General features: G+C 41.7%; 1 long non-coding RNA gene across 2 annotated transcripts in view; it reads right to left on the bottom strand.

The window, feature by feature from the left end:
* Positions 1-16,151, bottom strand: part of LOC138809509 (uncharacterized) — a 26,976-nt gene extending 10,825 nt beyond the window's left edge. Inside the window, exons 1-2 of one of the 2 annotated variants that reach the window (XR_011366880.1) lie at positions 16,001-16,151; positions 12,475-12,543 (exon numbers count right to left, since the gene is read on the bottom strand). This is a non-coding gene — a long non-coding RNA (uncharacterized lncRNA). Of the gene's footprint in view, positions 1-4,677; positions 4,790-12,474; positions 12,544-16,000 lie in introns of those variants that run through there. The other variant, XR_011366878.1, reaches the window with a different exon arrangement.

Genomic DNA, 16,151 nt, shown 5'->3' with positions numbered 1-16,151 from the left:
AGGCAGGAGTTGCCTTCTTAGAGACTTTAATACTACTAGGAGACTTTAATACTCCACTCTCACCAAAGGACAGATCTATCAACCAGAGGATTAGCAAGGAAGCCTCTGAATTAAATGATGCCGTATCTCAAATGGACTTAATATATATCTACAAAGCTTTCCACTCAACAACAACCCATTACATATTCTTCTCACCAGTCCATGGAACTTTCTCCAAAATACATCATATCATAGCTCACACAAAGAATTGAAGCACATACAAGAGGATTGACATAATTCTGTGTGTTCTATCTGACCATAGTGGAATAAAGCTAGTTCTCAATACAAAGCATATCATAGAAACTACTCAAATACATGGAAATTGAACAGCACACTTCTGAGCAACATCTGGGTCACAGAAGAAATTAAAGAAGTTTGAAAGTTCCTACAATTCAATGAAAATGAATATACATTACAAAGATACCTGTGGGATATGGCAAAAGCAGTCCTGAAGGGCAAATTTATTGTTCTCAGTACACAAATCAAGAAAATAGAGGCTTTCAACAAGAAATGTACTCATGTAACTGTAACCCCTCTGTACAGCATCTTTACAATAAAATAAAATATTAAAAAAGAAAACAGAGACAGACCAAGCAAATAATTTCATGATGCAACTAAAACTGCTAGAAAAATAAGAAAAAATTGAACCTAAAGTTACTAGACAGAGTGAGATAACAAAATAAGAGCTGAAATTAATGATATAGACTAAGAAAACTATAAATAAAACTAATAAAACAAAAAGCTGTTTTTTAAAAAATCAATAAAATTGATGGACCTCTGGCAAGATTAAGAAAAAAAGAGAGGAGACCCAAATCAATAAGATCAGGAATGTCACAGGAAAAATTACAACAAACATCCAAGACATCCAAACAATCATAAAGAACTATTTCCAGAATCAGTACTCACTAAGGAAGAAAAGAAACTAGCAGAAATGGATGAATTTTTACAAATTGCTCAAACTGAACCAAGAAGAAATAAATCAAATAAGCCAATAACTTACAATGAGATAGAGGAAGCAATCAGAAGTCTTCCAATAAGGAAAAGCCCAGGACCAGATGGATTCACTATGAGACCTTTAAAGAGGAACAAATACCCATACTCCTCAAGCTCTTCTATGTAATATAAGCAGAAGGAGAAATCCCAAACTCATTCTATGAAGCCAATATCACACTCATCCCCAGGCAAACCAGGCAAAGACCCAACAAAAAAAGAGAACTACAGACCAATCTCCTTGATGAACACAAATGCGAAGCTCCTCAGTAAAATTTTAGCCAACAGAATCCAGAAACATAATTAAAAAATCATACATTATGATCAAGTAGGCTTCATCCCAGACATGCAGGGATGGTTTAACATATGTAAATCAAATAATGTACTCCATCACATCAACACATCCAAGGTCAAGAACCACATGATTATCTCCATTGATGTGGAAAAGGCTTTTGATAAAATACAACAACCATTCATGTTAAAAGCTCTGGAGAAAATAGGAATAGAAGGAACATTCCTTAAAACAATAAAAGCCATATAAGACAGACCAATAGCCAAAATTATACTTAACAGGGAAAACTACAACCAATTCTCCTAAAAACAGGAACAAGGCAAAGATGCCCACTCCCTCCACTCCTCTTCAATACAGTTCTGGAATCCTTAGCCAGAGCAATAAGGCAAGAAAAAGACATTAAAGGGATCTGCATAGGGAAGGAAGAAATTAAACTATCCCTATTTACAGACGACATGATATTATACCTCAATGATCCCAAAAACTCCACTCCCAAACTCATAGTACTTATATAAACCACTTTGGCAAAGGAGCAGGATACAAAATTAACCCACAAAAATGAGTTGCCTTTTTGTACACTGACGATGTACAAGCAGAAAAGGAAATCAGGGTAACAACCCATGCACAGTAACCTCAAAAAAAAAAATCTAAGAATTAGCCTAACCAAAGATTTATTTTTTAGTGAAAACAATAAAAAGCCTAAAGAAAGAAAGAAGATACCAGGAAATGGAAAGACCTTCCATGTTCTTGGACAGGCAGAATCAATATAGTGAAAATGGCCATACTGCCAAAAAATGATATACAAATTCAATGCAATTTCCATCAAAATCCCAATGACATTCATTACCTAAATAGAGAAAGCAATCCAAAAATTCATATAGAACAATAAAAGACCTAGAATAGCCAAAGCAATTCTAGGCAAAAAAAAAACCCAACAACACAGGAGGGATCATGATGCCAGATTTCAAGCTCTACCCACTGTAAAGCCATAATAACAAAGACAGCTTGGTATTGACACAAAAACAGATCCAAAGACCAATGGAAGAGATTAGAATCCTATAATAAAATCACAGACCTATAGCCAGCTGATATTTGACAAAGGAGCCAAAGACATACATAGAAAGAAACATAGCCTCTTCAACTACTGGTGCTGGGAAAACTGGGCAGCCACATGCAGAAAACTAAAAGTCGACCTCAACCTGTCACCATGCACCAACATCAACTCAAAATGGATTAAGGACCCTAACACTAAACCTGAAACTTTGAAACTACTGCAGGACATAGTAGGAGAGACACTTGAACAGATAGGCACAGGCAGAGTCCCAGGGTCACAACAAATTGGAGAGAGACTCCACAAATGGGATTAGCTTAAAATAAAAAGTTTCTGCACAGCTAAAGACATAGTAACCAAACTACAAAGACAGCCAACCAATTGGGAAAAAATATTTACCATCAATATATCAAAGGCCTAATATCCATTATATACAGGAACTCAAGAAACTAATCCCTCCCAAACCTAACAAACCAATTACTAAAGGGAAAGGAACTAAATAAAGACTTCTCAGAAGAAGAGATTAAAATAGCAAAGAAACACATGAGGAAATGTTCACCATTCCTGGCTGTAAAGGAAATGCAAATTAAAACAACCCTGAGATAACCACCTTACCCCAATCAGAATGGTCTGCATCCTAAATTCACCCAACAACAAATGCTGGAGGGGATGCGGAGAAAGAGGAACCTTATGGCACCACTGGTGGGAAAGGTACAAATACAACCACTTTGGAAAGCAGACAGGAGGGTCCTCAGAAAGCTAAATATAGACCTCCCCTATGACCCAGCCATACCACTCCTAGGCATCTACCCTGAGCAACAGGAACCAGGATACAAGGACACATGCACCTCCATGTTCACTGCAGCACTGTTCACAAACCTCATACCTCCAAAGCTATAAAGCTCCAAAGTTCCAAAGGGGAAGGCTGTTCCTTCCCTTCCTCCTCCTCTGCAGGCCTCTCCACTCTCTACAGGCCTTTCTGCTCTGCTCCAGTAGGCGCTTCTCCACAGGCCTCTCTAGAGGGAGGTCCCAAATGGCCTCTCAAGGCTTGCCCTGCCTCCTCAGGCCTGCCCTCAGGACTCCTGGTCTTTCTCCTCCTCCTCTCCCCCTCCCTCCACTCAAGACTGGTTTTTCCCCTACTCTCCACCAGGCCTCGGAACATGCAGCCTATGTATTCCCAGATAGGCTGTGTCCCTCCCCAACCAATGATTTCAAACCGCCCTTCAGGCTCCTCCCCCAAGCTGCCCCGGTCCAATCCCAATAGGCAGCCCAGCATGTGGGGATCAACGCCTCACCCCCCCCAGCAGCACGCCCTGCCCCCACTCCATGGCATGCCCCACCCCTTTGGCGTCACAGCGTGGCTCTTCTGTGGCATGTCCCATGGGCTGTGACATCAGCCTCTCAATGCCCCGCCCCTCCAGCAGGCCAGGACACGGGGCCCTGCTGGTTATTACAGGTTAAGATTACTGGAATTTTTTTTTTTTTAGTTTTTTAAGAATATAACTCGAAGATTACTCCAAAGTAATTATTATATTATCTCCGCACTTGAAATGAGTGAAAACAAGAGAGGATGCTCTCTCTCCCTTGTCACTCTGTGTGTGTGTGTGTGTGTGTGTGTTGTATTTGTGGGTTTGTGGATATGTTTGAATAAATGAATAAACGAATGAGTGGATCAAGTATGAGTGGATCAAGGGGAAAGTTGAACAAAGAGATCAAAGCATTATGTCTTATGTAAATGAAACACTGCAGCAAAGGCTTCTTAATAGCTGAGAAGGAACAACCACTCACAGTGCACTGCCTTCTCAAGCAGGATGAAGGGACACAGGGAGAGCTAACAACTAACTTTGCAAATTCACCACAGGAGCCCAGTGCCAGTGGCTCAAGCATAAAATCTGAGCTACTCAGGAGGCTGAGATCTGAGAATCACAGTTCAAACCCAGGCAGACAGACATAAGACTCATCTCCAATTACCTACCCAAAAGCTGGGAGTGAACCTGTGGCTCACAGAGTGTTAATCAAGGACAAAGGCTCAAAGACAGCTGATAGGCCCTGAGACCAAGGTCAAGGACTGGCATACACCTCAACACAACAAACTATATCCCCTAAACTCAACTCTAGCATCTATTTAAGTTAAGGGCCCTACTGAAGATAGGGGAGCTGTAGCCAGTCAGAACCCACACAGGATTAACACACTCCTATGCCAAGCCCCATTCCTAGAGTCTGTTCTCTCTACCTAAGGACCCTGCTCCACCTAGGAGAGCTAAAGACTACCAGCACCCACAAAGACTGAGCTGCACTCTCTCACCAGAGCCCTTCTTCTCCCTGTACTTTCTCCTCTCTCAGTCCATACACTGCACCATAATCTCAGTGGAAATTATCTCAACATGAAAGCAGCTTTTCAGGTAGCCACAGGTGGACTTCATATGATTAGCAGGAGGCAGTTCTTTTCAGTTAACTGACATTCTGAGATCCCTTGGCTATGTGTGACTTGAAGAGACAGAGAACCACCACAGAAGGCTGCATTGATGTGTCTTTGCACTCAATGTGCTCATCTTAAAGGCAGTGCCAGCTTCTTGCCCTGCCTTCCTCACAGGGAATGTGGAATCCAGTATGAAAAAGCATTTTAGGGCAGGATCTGGCTCAAGGTTTGTCTCTCACACTTAAGGCCCTGGGTTTCATCCTTTTGAATGAAGCCATAAGCTGCCAACTGCATGCAATGCGTCTTAATGCACTGCTGTTTAGGGATTTGGGTTGTATGAGTTGCTTCTATTATGTAGAAAATGAAAAGAGGCCTACTTTGTATAAACATCCATAACTGTACCTTTCCTAGAGTTCTTCCTTCATACCTCTAAAAAATACCTGTAAGAAAGTTGAACTTCACCATGAAAAACCCACTTTTTCAGGGCAGATCTTTAGGTAAAAATAAATTCTGCAGTCTTTGTGTCACCTCTGAGGGATCCAGATGCTGAAACAGCTACTGTGGACAAGATTTGGGGTTTGATCATATGTTCAAGGCTGAATAGATTGACCTACATCTCTCTGGCTTCCCTTGTATTTGATGAGAAAATTAATGGTAATCTTCTAGGAAATCCTGAAGGGCATCTTTGCTTTAGCTAGCTAGATCACAGTTCACAATGAATCTGCTTATATATTCTAAATATCATATCAGACACGTATTTGACATCCATCCAACAGAATGAAAAAATACTGTGTTCAGAGTAGCCCTCATGTGATCATTCTACCTAAAGATAATGCCAATATTAAAGCAGAAACAGCAAGCATATTGAAAAATAGGTTTGAGTTTTCATGAAGTGTTTGACCTTAATCTGACCTTGTAAACAGTGAGTCATGCCTCCAGCCATAGCGGTGCTGGTAATCTTTTGTTCTTTTTTTTATTTAAATTTTATTGTAAAGGTGATGTACAGAGGGGGTACAATTCATAAGTTAGGTATTGAGTACATTCCTTTTTGAACAGTGTTGTGCTGGTAATTTTTGAGGAAGGGATTTGCTTCTGTTGCAGGCAGGAGCCTGAACCTTCATCTTGTTTTTCACTTGCCACCTTGGCTGGGACGAGAGGCATGCACCATGATGCCAACCTGCTCCCTTGTCAGGGACTCTCGTGGACTGCTTTGCCCAGGCTGGCTTCCAACTGCAATCTTCCCACTTCCAACTCCACAAGTAACTAGGATTATAGATATGAGCACTCTAAGATTCTAGATATTGGCACTCTGACTAGACTGCCATCAGTAGAAATATTAAATATCAATCTACATAACCACCTAAGAAGACTTAGCTGTACTTCTATTTAACGACACATAAGTTATTTTATACATAACTTATGTTCTGTTTATGTTTAATATAACTTATGTGTCTTGCAAGCATATGGCTACTGTAAGGCCTGTAATCCTATCTAAGCAGGAGGCTGGCATATGACGATGCTAATGCAAGGGCAACATGGACTGGAAAATCCCTGAGACTATTACCTCCCATGAACCACCAAGAAGATAGAATTGGGGTGATGGCTTGGCTGGTAGAGCACCAACTTTGAGTATCAAAGCTAAGGGACAGGAGCTGGGAATGTGGCTTAGTGGTAGAGTGCTTGTCTGAGTTCAATTCTTCAGTAACACATAAATAGAAAAAGCTGGAAGTGGGTCTATGGCTCAAGTGGTAGAGTGCTAATGAGCCAAAAGAAGCTCAAGGACAGTGTCCAGGCCCTGAGTTCAAGGCCCAGGGCTAGCAAATATAAAAAATAAATGAAAATGAAAATAAAAAAGCTAAGGGACAGGGGCTGGGAAGGTGGCTCAGTGGTAGAGGCTTGTCTCACATGCATGAGGCCCTGGGTTTGATTCCTCAGCACCACATAAGCAGAAAAAGCCGGAAGAAGCGCTGTGGCTCAAGTGGTAGACTTGCTATCCTTGAGCTGAAGAGCTGAGGGACAGCGCCCAAGAGTTCAGGCCTATGACCAACCAAACACACCCACACACACACACACAAAGCTAAAGGACAGTGCCCAGGCCCTGAGTGCAAGGCCAGTCCAGGCATGCTCATCTAAGAAGCGTGCTGAAGGCCAGGAACTGAGATGAGCACAAGGGGCAACACCCAGATGGTCCAAGCCCTTGGCAGCTCTGACATCACAGACACCATTGTGAGGTCACAATAACCGTGGCTCTCTCTCTCTCTCTCTCTCTCTCTCTCTCTCTATATATATATATATATATATATACATATATATGTGTGTGTGCATTTGTGTGTATATGTATATATGTATATATATGTCTATATGTCTATATATGTGTGTGTGTATATATATATATATATATTGGGTGGTAACTGGTGGAGTACTGTAGGTAGTTGGGAGGGTGGAGTTCAGGTGTTTGGTTGTATGGTGATTTGTTGGGTTTGTCGGTTTGGTTGATTGATTTGGCTTTGATTATCGGGTTTCTGGATTTGGATTGCGATTTGGCTTTGACTTCTGAGACTTTGGTTCTTTCTTTTGCCTTTTTTCTTTTCTTACTGTTTCTTTTTTCTTCATTGTTCTTTCCTTTATCCTCTAACTTCCTTTTTTTCTTCTTCCTCTTTCTTACATTCTCTTTTTCTTTCTTTCACATTTTCTTTTTTCCTTCTCTATTTTTCTTTTACTTTGTTCTTAACTAGATAGCATTTTAGCATTTTACTCATCTAATTAATAGTCATTTATTCATTCTATATTTACATTACATAGTTTCATTGTTAGTTTGTTATTTTATTATTTGTTATTTTATTATTCATTGATTATATAGTTACATTTACTGTGTATTATCCTTATTCATCTACTTTACTTAGATCTGATTGTATTTGGTTTTGCTTTATTAGCTCACTTATTTTCTCCCTAGAGCATCGCTAGGGTGCTAGTCAGTGTAGGATGACTAGCCAGTGTAGAGAGGTGAGGTCCTGGCGGGGCTTTGAGGCCAGTTCTTCAGAGGAGGAGCTCCTCAGGGCTCACTACTGGCTGCTGGGGACGATCGGTGAGGGGGCTTTGCCTCTATCCAGCTGGCCAAGCACCTGTCCACCCACTCCCTCATGGCTGTGAAAACCATAGATACGAGGGAATGTCCCTCCTTTGCTACAGAACTGGAGATTTTAAAGTCTTTGGAGCACCCTAACATCATCAAACTCTACGAGGTAGAGCAGCGGTTGAACTTGGTGATGGAGTAAGTCGAGGGTACTATGTGGATTATGTGCAAAGGGTGGTGAGGCTGGGAGGAGGAGGAGGTGAGGTTTCTGTTTCGGCAGATCTTGAGGGCTGTCAAATATTGCCACAACCGTGGCATTACTCACCGAGATCTCAAGGCAGAAAACATCCTGCTGGACAACAAGGGTATGGCCAAATTGTGTGACTTCGGTCTCAGTGTGTAGTTCTGTCCCCAACAGGAGCTGGCCCAGGAGTGCAGGACTCCAGCTTATTGGGCTCCTGAGATGGTCAAGCAGCAGAGATACCAGGGTCGGAAGGTGGATGTCTGGAGCCTGGGGGTCCTGTTCTATTATATGGTCATGGGCGACGTGCCCTATACGACAGTTCATGGGTTATATTCAAAAAACAGGTCTTAGCAGGCAGGTTTGCAATACCAAAATGCTTTTCCCCTGAACTCTGAAGCATCTTGGCCTATCTGACAGCCAACCCTAAAGAGAGGCCGGCTGTATGGCAAGTGATGTGCCACCCGTGGTTCCAGGGGAACTAAGGTACCCTCACCACCCCCAGCCAGAGTGTCCTGGCCTAGCCAGATCTGGCCATACTGCATATCATGGCCTCTTACCTGGGCTTTGACCCAGACCAGGTTGGGGCAGTCCTGTCTGGCTGCATGGCCACCTACCAAATTCTAAAGCAGCAGCAAGACCAGGGCCAACACCTGACCAGCCTGGGGAGGCATGCACTTCCTGCGCCTCCGCCTTGCCCCTCACCTGCACGCAGGACCTGCCAAGCTCTGCACCTGAAGCAAGCCAGTGCTCCTGTGCGCCACCGGGCTGCAGGCCTACCTGCTAAACAGCAGCAGGAGGGTGGTGGCAGGAAAGCCAGGAGGTCTGTGTGCCTCCCCTGCCTCTTCTGGAGATCCCGCATCACCAACACAGAGGGGAAGAGTAAGGGCAGCAAGGCTGCCTGGGCTCCAGCAGCAGTAACAGCAGCAGCAGCAGCAACTACACTCACCATGGACCAACCTAGTGAAATGATCAGCCCGGCCCCTGAGCAGGAGAGGCAGGTGGGCAGCAGGCCCAACTCTCTTCCCCCTGTATTATACAACACCTAGGTATGGGTCAGAAAGAGGAAGAGGAAGATCAGCTCTGCTGCCCCATGTCCAAAAGCATCTCAACCCAGCTTAAAGGGCCCGGGGGTCGGGGCGGTGGGGGGGGGGGGAGGAGGAAAGCAGCGAGCTACCCCAGGTCCTGCACCTGCTAAAACCTTGGAAACCTCAGTCCCATTGGGTCAACCCACAACATCCCCAACAAATGAGCAACTGAAGGGCTAAAGGCGCCAGTTGCTTTCAGAGCCTGTGCTGCTGCTGCGGCCTGCCAAAAGTGCATCATCCGAAAGAAAGAGCTTCTTCCTGACAGCCTGGAAACAAGAAGGTGGCCACTGATCTGTGCTCTGTGTTCTATCTATGCTTCAAGGAGGTCCTTTTAGCTCATCCCCTCTGACTTATGGTTACCTGGGTGAAGGGGAGTTGGGGAGATTGGAAGAGAGGAGAGGAGAGGGAGAGGTGTCTAAAGGGGATAGACTTTCAGAAAGAAGGGATTGTGACTTGTCAGGTGTTATCCTGTGCAATTCAGTCCTGAGTTCCCTTTCTTCCTGCAGCTCAAATGGAAAGGTTGAAAAGACATTGCCGTGGTGCTCACCTGGAACACATGCCATTCAGCCTGCACATGCCTGGAGACATGGGTGCCTCTGCTCCTACCGCCAACAAATACACAGGCTTATTTTTCACATTGGAAATGATTTCTAATATGGTTTCTGTTGCTTCTCACCAATCTTATTAAACTGATATTCTCAAAAGTTGATCATATATGTTCTGAGTTAGTATTCTTCATTTCTGCCATGGGTACTGATGTTTGACAGGAGTTAGTACAAGAATGTGTCAGAGCCACTTGTTTGTGGCTCTTGCCTGTAGTTTGAGCTATTCAGAGGATGGAGTCCTGGGAGGATTGATGCTCAAAGAGAAACAGCACACACACAAGTCCTTTCTCCAATAGTGTCAGCATACAGGAGGGAGGAAGGAGGAGCTCAAGCAGTAGAATGGTTAACCTATTAAGCACAGCAAGTGCATGGTCTGTATTTAACTCCAAATACCTCAAAGCGCAGCTGTGGTTCAAGTAGTAAAGCTCTAGCCTTGAAAAAAGAGAGCTTAGGGGCTAAAGACTTCAAGAGAGACTTCTCTGAAAAGGAAATAAGAATGGCTAATAGATACAAAGAAATTCTCAATTTCTCAAGCCTTAAAAGAAATGCAAATCAAAACAACATTCAGATTCTACCTCACCCCAGTTAGAATGGCTATAATCAGGAAATCTAATAACAGATGCTGGAGGGGATGTGGCCAAAAGGGAACCCTTTTGGGAGTTGGTGGGAGTGTAAACTTGTTCAACCACTTTGGAAAGCCCTATGGGGGTTCCTCAAAAGACAACACAGAGCTCCCCTATGACCCAGCAATCCCACTTTTGGGCATTTACCCAAACGATCACAAACAAAGCTATACTAAAGCTACCAGCACAACTATGTTTATTGCAGCATTATTCACTATAGGTAAGATATGGAACCAACCCAAATGCCCCTCAGTAGATGAATGCATCAAGAAAATGTGGTGTATATATAAAAATGTAATTCCATACCTCCATCAGAAAGAATGACATTTCCCCATTTGTTAGGAAATGGAAAGACTTGGAACAAATTATAATTAAGTGAAGTAAGCCAGGTCTAAAGAAACATAGGTCCCATGGTTTCCCTTATTTGCAATAACTAGTATATGTTTGAGACAAGCAGAAATGGTCAGATAAGTTGAAGTTACGTGAAATGAACCCCAAAACAAGGACTCAAAATGTTTTCCTTTCTTGCTATTGTTTCTAACATATAAGATGATTTCTTTGTTGCTTTGTATGTCCCTCCCTAATGGATAACCCCTGTTTTCACTGTATTTGATGTTGGTATAATTTGTGGAGGGGAAGAGAAAAAACAAATTGTTTAAATAGGGATACAGGTGTACCCATTACAACAATGAGAGGTACAAAACGTTATGTCGAAAAACGAACTTTACAACTTTGGTGAGAGGGGGATGTTGGGGGGGGGGGCTTAAGGGGGTAGATGGAAAGGGATGGGAAGGGGAAACAAAGGAGGAGGCAACAATGCTTGCTAAGAAGTGTACTCATTACCTTGCTCATGTAATTGTAATCCTTCTGTACGGTATTTTCACAATTAAAAAACATTAATAAAAAACATAATTCATGGGATTTTAGTAGTTATAGGAAAAAATCTTTCTGTGGTCAGATAAACTAAGAGACTATGATCATAAACAAAATTACATGTATTCTTTCACTGTAATCCAAACTCTTAAAATATCATAGGAAATTCTAGAGCTGGATAATTATGTTATCACTTAATTTTTTAGCATCTAATCATAATGGATACCCACTTTCCACAAAGATCTAAAAATTCGCTTCCTTGAAAGTAGCTTTTCATGCTCCTTTTGTTTACTTGATCACATATCTAAATTATTAATTTCACTTTCAGTGTTACAATCCTGTATTTCTAGCACCTAGTTCAATAGGTTCTCAATATGTTGTTAGAATACATACATGAATCAGTAAGCAATCTAACTGACACAGATGCATTTAAAGAAAAGGTATAGGGCTGGGAAGGTGGCTCAGTAGAAGAGCGCATGCCTTGCATACCAGAGACCCTGGGTTCGATTCCTCAGCACCATATAAGCAAAAAGAAAAAAAGCCGGAAGTGGCGCTATGGCTCAAGTGGTAGAGCGCTAGCCTTGAGCTGAAGAGCTGAGGGACAGCGCCTAGGCCCAGAGTTCAGGTCCCATGACCGGACCCCAAAAAAAAAAAACAATTAAAGAAAAGGTATAATGAGGTACTTATTAAAAAACAAATTTCAGTATAATAAGATCATGGAACATACTGCAAAGAATTTATTTTCTAAATTATTATTTAGATAATTTATATAACTTTCTGTGACAAACAACCCAATAATGTTAGATTAATTATTAGGCAGTAGCATAAGTACAAAACTTGAAATTTCTCCAAAACTCTCTTACTTTAAATTATATTGTAGATTCTTACCAAATTAGAGGACATTTCTAGCTTAATGCTTAATAGTTAAACATACTTCAAACCACCAAATAAAAAGTCACATACCGGGGCTGGGAAGGTAGCTCATGGGTAGAGTGCCTGCCTAGCATGCATGAGGCCCTGGGTTCAGTTCCTCAACACCACATAAGCAGACAAGGCCATAAATGGTGCTGTGGCTCAAGTGGTAGAGCGCTAGCCTTGAGCTGAAGAGCTGAGGGACAGTGCCCAGGCCCAGAGTTCAGGCCCCACAACCGACAAAAAAAAAATTAAGAAAGTCACATACCAAATGAAACTGATCCACTTTGGGGATTCCATCTTCATTTGTCTCAAATTCCTGATTCTGGACAGAAAGCTGTAAAAGAACATAAGAATGAGTAGAAGACTAGTGTATCGATTTTTTGCTCATCCTATACAAAAATATGTAACGTGCTGAAGAGAGAAGAGCTCATTTCAGAAAACACATTAATTCTTGCAAGGTAAAAATGCTTACTCAAGAGCAACCAATGAGTTGTCCCTAAAGAGTCAATCAAAACCAGGTACAGGGATGGGAATGTGGCTTAGTGGCAGAGTGCTTGACTAGCATGCATGAAGCTCTCGGTTCTAGTCCTCAGTACCACACAAACAGAAAAGGCTGGAAGTGGCACTGTGCCACAAGTGGTAGAGTGCTAGCCTTGAGCAAAAAGAAACTCAGGGACCATGCCTAGGCCCTGAGTTCAAGTCCCAGATCTAGCAAAAAAAAACCTATGTATACATTTCAAATACTTTATTACTTCCTTGCTTTATAAGAAAAAGTGATTCTAGTCTATATTATGTTGATTTTAACAATACTCAAAAATTAGGTACTAAGAAAATAAGGTAATTCCTATGCCAATATTTGTGTTCAAGAAATATAAACTACATAGATCAAGAATCACAAGAGGTAGGAGAATGGCAGAAAAGCACAGAGAAAAATGTCAAACAGTTCCAAGCCCATCACCAACTTTCCAGGAGAGAAAGGAAGGAAGAGGCTATCACAGGGTAAAGCAAATGACCTTAGTGATAGACTGCTAATACTAGATACAAGCCCATAGCACCTGCAAACCTTAAACCCAGTGCGGGATTTGTGAAAACTGACTACTCCAGTGTACAAGTCTAGCTTTGGTGAAATAAGACATTCTGTTGTTCCCCTTATCTCAGAGAGTAAAAACAAGGTACCATCTTGAGAAAGGACCTCTTGATTTGAGACTGAAATACTAAAGGAGCCTGAAAACAATGAATACTAATAGCTCTGGGTATATTGGGACACCCTGCCACAGAGTCTGGGTAGATGGCCAACACAGATGGTCAAGGAAAAAGGGAGTTTCTGGCATAGTCTGCTGAGAATTTCAACCTGTGAAGAACTGCACTACCAAGTTAGGGAGCTGTGGTGATCATCCTCCATAGCCAACAAGTCCCACTGCCTGATGTTAGGACAGGAACAAAACACTGTGCCTGTACCTCCAGGACTGTGTCCTAGCTTCATACACTGGCTGTTGGGTGAGTAGGACCTTGAACCCAAACCCTATGAATCAAGGGATTCAAAAAATCCATATGGCCTCCTCCCCACACTCAAAGCAAAGCCTAAGAACACCCAGACCTGTCCCTGGGAATTTGCATCCAAGTGGTTATTTCCTGACATTTAGAACTGAGGGCCCAATCCAGATACCCTTGAATCAAAAACTTCCAGTCTCCTTCTCTGCAAAGGGAGGTAGACTGCTAAACAAAGTCTAAGAACATTAAAACCAGCAGGCAGAACAAATAGGGTCCTCCATTTAAAAACCCAGTCAGTACAGAACTCTGTTCTGTTTGCTTCCTATATTCTCTGAGGCACCTGGGCATCACTCCAAGGCTTAGATACTTCTTGCCACTGGGGACACAAATCAGTGAGGATATGGAGACAATAGAGATCTGTAACTGCCCACAAATTATAAAGATTGCACACAAGAGAACCCACCATATACAAAGAAAGGAAGCTTCTAAAATGAAAGCACCCCACAATCAGACAACTGACTCTCTTTAAGTGACTCCAGTTGGATGACCTTGATTTAGACAGTGCTTGGGATCAAACCCAATTCCCTGAGTAGTGGGCAATTGCTTGGCTACTAAGCCATATACTCAGTCTAGTGTTGAAAAATAGAACCTGAACCCAGCCACTAATGCCTAAATGCTTAAGAATATTTACTAGGGAAAAATGCAGAAATTGAAATCTATGACATGGTTTAAATGCATAAATCCCAAAATAGGAACATAAGTAATATAAGAAAACAAGACAACATGTCTCATCCAAAAGTCAATAATTCCATAATAACATGAAGAACAGTGAAAGAGATAAATTACAAACAACATCATGCACCTACATGTTCACTGCTGCACTGATCACAATAGCCAAGATATGGAAACAACCCAAATGGCCCACTACAGATGAATGGATCTAAAAATTGTAGTCCCTATATGCAATGGAATATTATGCAGCCATTAGAAAGGACAAAAGAATGGCATTTGCAGTGAAATAGATGGAACTAGAACAAATCCTTCTGAGTGAGGTAAGCCAAGAGCAGAGAGACATGGTCTCCCAGATATGTGGATGTTAAATCCAAAATGCAAGGAGATATGACAAAGTAAACAGGACTCAAGAAACAAAGGACATCTACTTAATTTGTCGTGTAATTTCTAAATGACTCCATGTTCTTGACCTCATATATGGTGTGTGTGAGAGTGTGTGTGTATGGTATGTGTGTGTATACAACAGAGGGGCCCATCAGCTGCACTGAACACTGATGAAAATGAATTAAGCAACTCAAGGGCAGTGATGGGAGGGAGGGAATGAGAGGGAAAAAGGGAACTGCTAACACTAAGCCAAAGAAATGTACATATCACCTGATGTGGAAGAAATAGTTGTATTGTCAAAGCTCATAGACTTCACAAACTTTATAGACCATGATGTTGACAATTTGCTTTGTGAAGATTAAAATGTGTTTGTGACTTTAACTAAGTATCACTATCCCACAATACTGTGAAGTTTGTGAAATTTATGTAATTATGTAATCTCAATTTTTAAAAAATCATTTTAAAAAAACAGGTGGTAGGATAGAGTTGGCCTGTGGAACACAGATTCTCTGATTAAGATTAAATAACAGCCAAGTGAAATCCTATAATCTAGATAGGCTCTTACCTTAGGGAAACAAAGTAAAACATTTTAGAGACAATTGAAGGAATCTTAATGCATCCTGAATAACAGGTGGTGATTTAGAACAAATGTTCATTTTCTTTTTTTTTTAATTTTTTAAAAATTTTTATTTTTTTATTGTGAAAATACTGTACAGAGGGGTTACAATTACATGGGCAAGATACTGAATACATGTCTTATCAAGCAACAAACGTTCATTTTCTAGATGGCCTACATGCCCAAAAGAAGTCTCTGGTCTGAAGTTGCCTCCAAATAAAACAAAATTTTCTCAGCAGAATTCACTCTGTTAATGCCATGGCTGTCCTCACCCAGGGGATATTTACAGATATTTGTGGTTGACACAGGTTGAATAGGGTACTACTGGCCTCTAGTGTTTAGTTGAAACACTAGAGGCCAGGAATGTTGCTACAATCTATACAGTATGCTGAAGAGTTGGCTCCTAACCTAGAGTCATTGAAAAAGCCCTACAAATAGGTATAAAATCAGAAGACCATATTTGAGCCCAGTCCTGCCACTTAAAGCTAAGTAACTCTGGGAAAGTTGTTTGATTTTTCTTTCTCAGTCTTCTTATCTGTAAACTGGGTAAAACCCCTCCCTGACTTACTTCACAAGGCTGCTGCAAATCCATCTGTAAAAGTGAACGGGATAAAGCTTCTTGAATGTGGGCAATAGTGTTCATTACACGTGAGGCCTGAAGACAGAAGCCGTGTGGAGGGGCTTCACGGATGTTGTGATGAGGTAACAGGCCAGAACAT

The sequence above is a fragment of the Dipodomys merriami genome, unplaced genomic scaffold (assembly GCF_024711535.1).
Source record: "Dipodomys merriami isolate MVZ:Mamm:240054 unplaced genomic scaffold, mDipMer1.0.p SCAF_5, whole genome shotgun sequence".
Lineage (NCBI taxonomy): Eukaryota > Metazoa > Chordata > Mammalia > Rodentia > Heteromyidae > Dipodomys > Dipodomys merriami.
The sequence above is the reverse complement of the archived record's forward strand: the minus strand, read 5'-3'. Positions and strand labels throughout refer to the sequence as shown.